Genomic DNA, 12,459 nt, shown 5'->3' with positions numbered 1-12,459 from the left:
GGATTTGAGAAAAGTTGCTCATAGAAACTTTGCAACATTTGTACTTTCACACACCAACAACTAGTTGGTTGTCTTTGTCACTTAAAGGCATTTGTAACCATGCCAAGGCTAATATAAGGCCCGAGAAAACTGATGATAATGGTTGGTTGAAGATTTGAATCAAGAAGAGCAAGTTTAGCCTCTCCAAATCTGAGTTTTCAGCGAGTATAGTTGTGTTTAATTGGTTTTGTATAGTCTGTATGGACTTTCAAGCCCAAACCAAAGAATGGACTATTAGAGAAGAGTCATATTTTTCATTTGATGGTGGTTTTTAGTTTTTAAGTGTTTTAGATTGCAAGTTTATGTCATTTTGTTGTAGGCGGGTCCTAAGGACCTAAAAAAACCAGGGTTTGAGGACTCTATGGCCCCTACCTAGAATTCCAAGGTGGATATCCATACTAAAGCCTTATGGAATGTTAGGTGGCCTTGTAAATTATGCTTTCTTTTTTGTTTTAAGGTAGGGGATGCTAAATCTCAAATTTGCCACCATACCCTAGGCTTGGCATGTTGAGTTGGCAAGCATTGGGGATTATGGATAGCAAGCCCTAGTTGGGTAAATCTGGTGGATGGAATTGAGACAACATTAGATTGGACATTCTCATGGATGCAAAGACATGAAAAAATAATCATAATACTTAAGCAATTGGACTGGTGAAGTCATACAAGCAAATCCCTATTTTGTAGGCTTTGAAGGAGGGAATTAGGCCTAGTAAGGGTTAAGATGGTTAGCGACCAAACCCATGCCCAATTTTGTGATATTATGTGAATCTTCCAAAAGAGTATCTGAAAAGATAAAGAGTTGATGAGTGACAAAAAGAGAAATGGATGTGAGTTCTTAAATAGAGGAGTTCAACAAATTAACTCTAAGAGAAAGGAAGCAAGAGGAAGAAGTGGAGAAGGTAACAAGATACCTAAATGACCTAAGACAAAACATTCAAGATGAAATCAAAATGTTGGCACCTGAGACAATCCATAAGTGTTTTTGGTTGTCTTTGAGAAAAGAAGACAAGATCAAGAGGATAAGTGATTTCAATCAAAGAGATAGAGGAGGTAAAGCATTTAGAGGAAGAGGCACCTTTGGAAGGGGTCATAACTCTGGCAAGAATGATGAAGGCAATCAATTTGAAAATAGTGGGGATAAATTCAACAAGAGTGGTCAGTTTAGAGGTAACTCTAGAGGAAGAAATAACTTTAGAGGCAAGTTTGGCACTCAAGGAAGAGGACCCACAGTCTTCACTGGTAAATGCGTTCATTGTCATCAAGTGGGCCACACAATGAACCGGTGTCCTAAAAAGATGTCCTGAAAAGACTTCAAGTTCTTATGTAGGTGAAAGGAGAACTCAATTGGTGTAGGAGGAAGACAATCAAAGTGTTACCTCACCAATCAACAAAGCTAGACCATTTTTAGATGGAGAGAATCTGATGCTAAGAAGGACCTTGTTGAAGGTATCATAGGTCAAAGAACCTACTCAAAGAAAGACACTTTTTAAAACCACTTACAAATCATATGGTAAGATTTGTAAGTTCATAGTGGACTCAAGGTCTATTGAGAACATTGTAGCAGTTGAGATGGTAGACAAACTCAAGTTGATAAGGCTGCCACACACCAATCCCTATAAGGTATCTTGGTTGAGTAAAGGACAACATGTGTTAGTTAATGAGAAAGCTTGGGTAGAATTTGACATTGGAGAGTATAAGGACAAAGTACTATGTGATATACTACCCATAGATACATTCCATTTGTTTCTTGGATGCCCTTCACAATATGATGTCAAAGCCATATATGATGGGGAGAAGAATTCTTATGTTATCACCAAGGAAGGAAGGAAGCTCCAAATGGATCCTTTGGTTGTTCAGGGAGAAGAAAGACATGTAGGTTCAAGTGTTATGTTTCTTAGTGGGAAAGAGTTCCTAAATGTGTTGAAGCGTGAAGGGAACCAAGGATGTGCCATTATAGTGGTACCTCAAGAAGTGAAGACCTTGTTGGATCGGTACAAGGACATTATTGTAAATGAGATACCAGATGCTTTACCCCATACAAAGATGTGAACCATCAGAGAGACCTTATACCCAGAGCTACCTTGCCAAACAAATCTACTTACAAAATGACACCTACTCAAAATGGGGAAATAGCAAAACAAGTGTAGGAGTTGCTAGATAAGGGGTTGATAAAGAAGAGTTTAAGTCCATGTGCAGTACCTATTGTTTTGGTACCTAAGAAAGATGTCAAATGGAAAATGTGCACTGACTCAAGGGCCATAAACAAGATTACAATCAGATACCAGTTTCCAATGCCAAGAATTGAGGACCTAATGGACTACCTAGGTGGAGCTTGTTACTTTTCAAAGCTGGATTTGAAATTAGGTTATCATCAAATAAGGATTAGACCTAGAGATGAGTGGAAGACAACCTTTAAGACCAATGAGGGGCTCTATGAATGGTTGGTGATTCCCTTTAAGCTCACAAATGCACCTAGCACCTTCATGCGACTCATGAATGAAGTGCATGCAAAGTTTATTGGTAAATTTGTGATTGTTTATCTTGATGACATTCTGATTTTTAGCAAGTTAAGGGAGGAGCATATCAAACATTTGGATTAGGTCTTGAGTATCAAGAAAAGTTGATGATCAACTTAGACAAGTGTGAGTTCTTCAAAACTGAACTAGTATATCTTGGTTTTGTAGTTTCTCAAAGTAGATGCAATAGTTAATTGGCCTACTCCTAAGTCAATACAAGATGTGAGGAGTTTTCATGGATTAGCTTCTTTCTATAGGAATTTTATTAGAGGGTCTAGACATGTATGTGCACCTATATTGAACACCATCAAAGGTGGAATGAAATGTCAATTTAAGTGGACTAGTGCAATAGACAAGGGGTTTAAGTTGTTGAAACAAAAAGTAGCAGATCTACCTAATCTTAGGCTCCCTAATTTCAATTAGCTCTTTACTGTAGAATGTGATGCTAGCAAGTTGGCAATAGGACCAGTTTTGAGCCAAGAAGGTCATCTAGTAGCATTTTTCTCTGAGAAGCTCAATGAGGCAAAACAAAAATATTCTACCTATGACCTAGATTTTTATGCCATGGTACAAGAACTTAAGAAATGGTGACATTATCTACTCCCTAAGGAATTCATAGTCTATACTAATAACCATGCACTTAGCTTCTTGAATGGACAAGAGAAGTTGCACCAAAGACACCTCAAATGGGTTGAGCACTTGCAAGCCTATACTTTTTCCATAAAAAACAAGAAAGAAGTCACCAATAAGGTAGCAGATTCCTTAAGTAGAAGAGTCCTTACCATTTAAGAAATGTAGCTCCAAAGTGTGGCATTAAGTGATCTCAAAGACCTATACCAAGGTGACAAGGATTTTGGTGAAGCATATGATGTTTTCACCAAGTTTGCTAATGTTTGTCATGTTGCATATTTTGATTTTATGTTGTAGGAAGACCTTTTGTTAAAAGGACACTTTGCATACCCCATTTCTCTTTAAGAGACAACATCATCAAGGAGAAGCATCAAGGCAACTAAGGAGGACATATTTGACTTGACAAGACCTTAGAGCAAGTTGGATGGTTCTATCATTGGCCTAAACTTTAGTCACATGTTAGAAGGTTTGTGGAGCAATGTCCTATATGTCAAAGAGCTAAAGGAACCTCCAACAATACAGGTTTATATTAGCCATTGGACATACCAACCAGACCTTGGGAATGTTTGAGCATGGACTTTGTTCTTGGTTTTCCTAGGAATCCAAGAGGGTATGATAGTGTTTTTGTCATAGTGGATAGATTCAACAAGATGGCATACTTTGTGCCTTGCAAATACACTAATGATGCCTCCTACATAGTAGAGTTATTCTTCAAAGAGATTATGAGGATTCATGGCTTACCGCTTAGCATTGTGAGTGATAGAGAAACTAAGTTTGTAAGCCACTTTTAGCGAACCTTGTGGAAGAAACTAGGCACAAAACATTACTTTTCATTAGCATACCATCCACATTCAGATGGTCAAAGTGAAGTAGTTAATATATCTTTAGGCAACTTGTTGAGATGTCTCACCAAACAACATAGAAAATCTTGGGATCTAGTATTGGGTCAAGCAAAGTATGCCTACAATGACTTAGTTAATAGGAGCACAGGTCGGAGATCCTTTGAGATAGTATATGGATGTCATCCTAGGGGTATCTTAGAGCTTAGAGATCTCAGATCTATGGACCATAGAAGTGCACAAGGTGAAAACTTTGTAGAGAATATAAAAGAGATACATGAGTAGGTGAAGAAGACATTGCAACAGCACAATGAGAAGTACAAGGCCCTAGAAGATAAAAAGAGAAGGGAAGTACACTACAAGGCTAGTGATCTAGTGGTAGCCTACTTGAGGAAGGAAAGACTACCCAAGGGACAACCTAGTAATTTATGCATGAAGAATATTGGACCTCTTAGGGTAATGCATAAGTTTGGCAATAATGCCTATAGGTTAGAGTTACCTCCAAACTTGGGCATCTCACCAATCTTCAGTGTATGCGAGTTGTATTTATACAAAGGATCTTAGATAGCTACAAATCAAGAAGAAACTGCTGCTATTGAAGATGTAGACTAGTTGCAAGATTTACCTCCAAGCCAACCGGTCACATTGGAATGCATTTTGGATTCTAAGACTATGAAAAAGACTAGGAAAGGAGTCTATAAAGACTATCTCGTCAAATGGACAAGACTACCAAAGTCAAAGGCTACATGGATGTCAAAGAGAGATATATTACAATATGGTACCACTGTTCAAGCCTTATCCACTCAAGAGACTAAATTTCTTCTGACCCCTAGAGCATGGTGCAGGGGCACTTAGGAAATTTTGTTGTTATTGATTCCAGGAGATTGGAGTCATGTTGTTTTGGTTTGTAATAAAGTCAAGAGGTCTTTGAATAAGTGCTCAAATGTTTGTAAGTACCCTAAGAGTTACTATTTGGCAAATTATGGCATATGAGCTCTTAAGGGTTCTAGGTAGAGCACTTAGTAGAATAAGTTATTAATGAGTTAGAATAGGCTAGTTTGTTATGGTTTAGGGATTTTTTGGGTCATTTGAATCATTTGGAAGTGACCTAGGTTGGATTTTAGCAAAGTTGCTCACCTATGTAAACATTGTCAAATGTTGCAAAAGTTACTCATATCAACTTTGCAACATTTGCAATTTCATACACCAATGGCTAGTTGGTTGTCTTTGTCAGTTAAAGGCATTTGTAACCACCCTAAGGCCTATATAAGGCTTGGGAAAATTTATGAGAATGGTTAGTTGAATATTTGAATCAAGAAGAGCAAGTTTAGCCTCTCCAAATTTGAGTTTCTAGCGTGTATAGTTGTGTTTAATTGGTTTTGTATGATTTGTATGGACTTTCAAGCCTAGACCAAAGCATGGAATATTAGAGAAGAGTCATATATTTCATTTGATAGTCGTTTGAAGTTTTTAAGTGTTGTAGATTGCAATTTTTTGTCATTTTGTTGCAGGTGGGTCCTAAGGACCTAAAAACTAGAGTTTGAAGACTCTATGGCCCCAACCTAGCATTCCAAGGTGGATATCCATACTCAAGCCTTATGGAATGTTAGCTAGCCTTGTACATTATGCTTTCTTTTTGGTTTTAAGCTAAGGGAGGCTAAATATCAGATTTGCCACCATACCCTAGGCTTGGCACGTTGAGTTGGCAAGCATTGGGGATTATGGACAATAGGCCCTAGTTGGGTAAATCCGGTGGATGGAATTGAGACAAGGTTGGATTGGACATCCTCATGGATGTATAGACCTAAAAAAATCATCATAATCCTTAAGAAATCAGATTGGTGAAGACATACAAACAAATCCCTATTTTGTAGGCTTAAAAGTACTTTGCAACATTTGCACTTTCATACACCAACAACTAGTTGGTTGTCTTTGTCAATTAAAGGCATTTGTAACCACCCCAAGGCCAATATAAGGCTTGGGAAAACTGATGAGAATGGTTGGTTTAAGATTTGAATCAAGAAGAGCAAGTTTAGCCTCTCCAAATCTGAGTTTTCAACAAGTATAGTTGTGTTTATTTGGCTTTGTACACTCTATACGGACTTTCAAGCCTAGGCAAAAGCATGGAATATTAGAGAAGAGTCATATCTTTCATTTTATGGTGGTTTGAAGTTTTGAAGTGTTGTAGATTGCAAGTTTTTGTCATTTTGTTACAGGCAGGTCCTAAGGACCTAAAAACTAGGATTTAAGGACTCTATGGCCCCCACCTAGCATTCCAAGGTGGATATCCATATTGAAGTGTTATGGAATCTTAGGTGGCATTGTACATTATTCTTTCCTTTTGGTTTTAAGGTAGGGGAGACTAAATCTCAGATTTGCCACCATACCCTAGGCTTGGCACGTTGAGTTGGCAAGCATTGAGGATTATGGACAACAGGTCCTAGTTGGATAAATCCGGTTGATGGAATTGAGAGAAGGTTGGATTGGACATCCTCAAGGATGTATAGACCTAAAAAAATTATCATAATCCTTAAGCAATTGGATTGGTGAAGACATACAAGCAAATCCCTATTTTGTAGGCTTAAAAAGAGGGAATTAGGCCTAGTAAGGGTTAGGATGGTTAGCGACCAAAACCATGTCCAATTTTTTGATATTGTATGAAGCTTCCAAAAGGGTATCTAAAACACTAAATATTTTATAGGGGTGTTCAAGACTTCTGATAGATAATTGCAAAATACCTCATAGGTATTGCTAATTGTACTAGGTCTCCTAGTAGGCCTAAAAGAGCAGTTTGGCACTAAAGCTTGGAATCGATAAACACCAAAGTCCTAAATGAAGGGATGGGGTTGGAAAACTAAGGCAAATACTTCCTGAGTGTGTTGGTTATGTGTGATTGAAGATCCTATAGTAGAGGGGGTTAGCTCCTGGTTAAGGTGTGAGAAGGTGCTGGGGAAGGAAGATCTCTAATAAGAAGTGTTGGATACTCACAAAACAAAAGGTGGAAACCTTAGTCTAAGGACCTTGGGAAGATCAGTAAGTGTGTGACCTACAAACTTTAGAAGGTTGGGAAGTGTGGAACCTTTGGATGGTTCAAGAGATAGCCTAAAGAGACATCAAGAGTAAGCATACCCATTAGGAGAGCCTAACTACTATACATCGGTAGGTTTGTGTTTGCACGAGGCAAATCATAGTAGGATTTCAATTGAGTAAATTATTCTAATGTGTCAAATCTATATATTGGAGTTTTTATAAGGAATTTGCATAGCACATTGAAGCGAATAAAAATATTGAAGTGCAATTGAACTGTAGAGAATTGAATTTCAGAAGGCTTGAAAGATTCAAATATGGAGGGTTCTAAAGGAAAGAGGAAGGTCATTGAAGTCTTTGATAGTGCCTCGAAGAAATATAAACATGGAGAAAGCGTGCATAAGTGGAAGTTGAATTGGGACATGATTGATCAGATGAACTCAGCAGGAGCCAAGTCCTGAAGGTCTAAGGTTAATTTGCCTATCCGTGATCAACTAGAGGATGATTATAAGGAAATTGGTGATGTTTGGACAAGGGTTAGGAGGCTTGAAATTTTCCTCTACCATTACTCACAAAGACAAAAGTTGATGCCGATATCTAATACATGGATTACCAATCTAGGTAAGCTCGTGGTTCCAAATGTATTTGTGAATATTCAATTGTTGAAAACCTGGGTTAAGAACTACAATGCTACAAAGAGACACATCCAAATTCCTAGTGGTGATGCATTTATTTGCTTCAATATGGCAAAAATCTATGAATCGTTTGATTTAAGTTATGAAGTAGATGTACCTTTATCCTTTGAGGAATTGGAAGAAGAATACAGAACCATGGATGACCTATCAAGGATGGAACTTAGCCATCTACAGGGCAGAGAAAGGGAAGCTAACTAATGAAGATGGTCAACCCTATGATGTAAATATTTTTAGACAGTATTTACAACCTATCTGGTCGACAAACTGCATGAGGGTTTTCTGAATCTTCAGAATAACCCTGACAAGTCGTTCAAGCATTATTCACTATTGATGCATATTATATTGTTCTATGGAATATTGAAAGGAATATGGCTAGATGGCTTAAGGGTAAATTCTTAGGGCAAGGATGGACAGGAGCAACTTGTATAGTTGTGGGTGTCGTTATGGGATTTGAGGTATGATAAATCTCACTATGTGAGATTTGAGGAATTTTTTGTTAAACCACTGTTCAGGGTTTATAATGTGTTGTGTGAAAGGTCATTCTCAAAAGTGATTAAAATATTTCTTAGGCCATGGGAATACAAGGATACCAGAGTGAACCATAATTGGGGATATTGGTATACTTACAGAGATACATTTGTTAGGGTTTTTGAATTCGAAGGTGCTCCCTATGTGCTAACAAAGCCTATGCTAGACTGAATTGCTTACTTGGAGATTCTGAGACAATTGAGTGTCTCTAATGCATAACACTTTGGGGGTGCCCACAAGCAATCCTTCTTACCCGAGACTCTTCAGTTTGGAGATTTCAGAATACTCTCTACCAAAGCTTACAAAGCCATAAATAAGAAGCTAGTGGATGAATTCAATCTGTATATACACATGCCAAGGAAGAACTATGACCCAGAAGGTTACATCCACATGTGTAGAAAAGGACAAAACTTGGGAGATTATCTCCATGAGTATGATGACTACAAGAGTTTGTGCAAGAACAAAGAGTTAGAAGAACTTGAAAATGTTGTTGATGACTTGGAAAGAATATTGGAAGAAAGGAAGCGAATACTTGGGAGTGTGGATGGAGAAGAAGAACAAGATGTGGAAAGTAGTTCTAGAGAAAATGAAATAGTTTCTAAGATTCAAGTACGAGAAAAAGAAGATGAACCAGATGCTCAAGACAAAATTGTAGCAATATTGAATATAGATTTAGATGCTAGGCTAGAAGAACATACATCCTTTGTATCAGATGATGAATTTGTTAAGTCAAAGGAGTTTAAGTCCTTTTTGTATCATTGTATTTTGAGTTAGAGAACATGACCCCTCAAAGGGGAAGACAACTTCTTGTAGAGGCAGGAATCATTCTTTTCCTAGGTTGGGACCTCAGTGCATCTTTTATTTTTGATAGCTTGTTGCATTCAAATAAGAAAGATTTTAAGTTAGAGATCCAGGGTGTTAATGATATTTTCATTGGATCAAGATATGATCTAGATGATGAGGCTATTCTTTTATGGGCCCTCTATCCCTCGAATAAGAGGCCAAAGATTATAGATGTTGACAAGGCCTTTGGCCATATGATGAAACTAAAAGTTGGAGAAATAAATCATATGGTGACATCAGAGATGGGGATAGATCTTTCAAAGTTGAACAAAGCTCAAATGAAAATGGAAATTGTAGAAAAGGAAAAATACAAAGATTTGTATGAAGAATTATTGAAGAGGGGGGTCATCCAGTGCCACAAATTATAGATGGTTCAAAGTGTAAAGTTCTGATGCTAATAGCTAGTAAGATGAGAGCGGGGGTGAATCATACAAACTTAATCTTCCATAAAATCAATAGATTCAACCTCAGTAACTTATACTTCAGCAATATAACCAAAAACTTCTAAACATGCTAACTCATAAACACATAATCATCATAACACATATAACCCCAGATTTAATGTGGAAACCCAAATAGGGAGAAACCACTGTGGGATTTTGGACCCACTAAGAAATATACTCTTCTAGAGTATGCTCGGTTAAAAGAAAATCCTCTTAAAGATTACAAACACATTGCTAGATGTGACCCGGTTAAGGGATTTCCCTCAGATCTGTTAGGATCTTCACTTTGTTAGAAGTGACCTTGTCAAAAGATTTCAAACACTCATTTAGAATGTTACCTTGCTAGAGGATTTACAAATAAGACTGCTAGGTCCACTCGGTTAAGAGATTTTCTGTCACTTTACAAAATAATAGTAATAAAAATATATCTGCAACTTCACATATAAAATGCTAAAGTAGATTCTTATTTGCTCAAAAAAATCTAATCATAGGGCTTATCTTGTCCCTCTGCTGGGCTACCTACTCTATTATTCAAATAGGTCTTCAAGCTTCTATGCTCAGTAAGCACTATGTAGCATCCTTGTGCTTACACTTGCCCGCATTCATTGTTTATCAACAATTCCTTATTTATAAATAGTTTGCTAACCACTAAATCTCCTTGATCACATTTCCCATGTTCAATCATAGCCATCAGATCATCAAACTTGACTAGATTCAATGTATCCTTCAGTCTATAAATGTTTTACGTCGCCTTGGAACTTGCATTCCTTCCTAGGAACTTGTGCTAGGTTATTGTGGTTCAATATGTGTTGTAGATCTTCCTCTGTATTTTCCATTGCCATAGATCCTTAACAAACTTCATGCACAGCATACCAATCATTTATTCAGCTCCAGCTAATCAACTTCCTTCATTAAATAATTCTTTAGTCCATCCAATGTTGTTTGTCATAACTTGGTTGCAACTCGGTAAATACTACACTTTCCTTGGTAGACATTCCACCTTCATTAACCGATATTGATAACCTTAGGGTTTACCAACTAGGTTCCTTAGGGTTTACTGACTAGGTGTTAGGCCCAATGTGGAAAGCTAATGTACTGAGAGGGGAGGGGTGAATCAGTACTCCAAAACTTTTCTTAAATAATAACTTTACTGTTATGCATAAACCGAATAGTGCAGTAACATAAAATAAAGCTAAAACAAATAGATAACAATCATACATGATTCACTCCATAACACATATATTTTGGTTATGTAGAAACTCTTGGTGAGAGAGAAAAACTATGGTGGGGATGGCACCCACAACTTCACTACTGCAATAATAAAGAGTGCTCGGTTAGAGCTACATATTAGCTATTTCTAATAGCTTACCCTGTTAGGAGTAACAAGATCTGTTAGATCTACCTTACTAAAGGATTTTACAACACTTGATCTAAATGTTGTACTTGGTTAGAGGCTTTACAATTTATAGACTTGATTAGAGTCTTTTACCCTATTAAAGGTTTCTCTTTCAACTTCACAATATTACAATAAAATCATTACAAATATTTGCAACTTTACATCTAAAATGTTATAGCAGATTCTATGTGCTCAAAATAGATTACCTTGCTTATAGCATACCTCGATAACCCATATAGTAACTTGGTAAACCCTTCTATTTACTTTGTTCTTTGACTATTCTCTAAAAACCTTCTCGGTGACCTCTATGTCTCTGTAACAGTCTTCTTACACACATCATACATACACCCTTAACTCATGCTGTATAAACAGATCTCTTAAGATGGTAATCCAATTCATTGCTTCGATCTTACAAACACAATTTATCGAATGAATAACTATACAAAATATTTCATTGGTTAGATTGATCTCAAAATCATACATAATCTTCTAGTACAATTTCCAATGTGATAACGGTTAGATGTGCCTCAATCTTGTAGCATGTTTTCATGTGCATGTCCAGGTTCAATGAATCTGGTAACACGTTTCACTTAGTGTATATCAACTCGGTGTGTCCTCTTTGTTGCTTGGTAGACATGAAAAGATGCTTGGTAGATAGCACATTATATACTGCATTCTATGACTGTTTTCTTCTGTAACCGACTAGACTGTGCATACCGACTTCTCTGTGTATACTGACTGCATGATTTGGTAGTGTTAACCGACTAGAGTATATAGTATAACTTTGACATGAAAATAATGGCAATCTAATAAGTAGTAACAATCTCCCCTTTTGACATTAGTTGAGATGTTTGACAAAAACTACTTTCAAAGTTATAACTCAAAAATCTATATACTTTGCAAAATGACTATACTTGACAGTATATACAATAGTCAATGAAATAGTATATTTAGATATACTCCCCTTATCATTATACTGTGCATAATTTTGATTTTGCATGCTTGGTTCTATTCATTGCTCTATTCACTGTACTTGGATACTCTGCATACTCTGCTCGGTATACTCCCCCTATATACTATGCTCCGAATACTATATCATTCTCAATACTGTATCAAAACTATATCACTCCCCCTTTTTGACAAACATCAAAAAATTAATTTCCATCCGGAGGCGGTAACTGGTCAAAAATGGATTTGTACTTGTTCCGAGCGTCAGTGAGAGCGACAAAGAGTGCATCCTTTACACTTTCCATTAAAGAATTTTGTGCTTGAATATCAGCCAATAGTGATATTAAGCCATCTAAAGTGCTTCCCTCTTGTGTAGTAGATAGGCATGTGGCTTGGTTAATCTGTTCTTGGACAGATGAAAGATGTGGAAGAAATAATGTCTGGAGTGTCATTATATCCATCCTGATCTTGTGTTCTTCATTTCTTAAGTCCAATTGTTGAGCCATGAGCTGTTGTAACCTTGTATAAAAATTCTGAATTGAATTTGGCTTTGTG

Source organism: Cryptomeria japonica, chromosome 5 (assembly GCF_030272615.1).
Source record: "Cryptomeria japonica chromosome 5, Sugi_1.0, whole genome shotgun sequence".
Taxonomy (NCBI): Eukaryota; Viridiplantae; Streptophyta; class Pinopsida; order Cupressales; family Cupressaceae; genus Cryptomeria; species Cryptomeria japonica.
The sequence above is the reverse complement of the archived record's forward strand: the minus strand, read 5'-3'. Positions refer to the sequence as shown.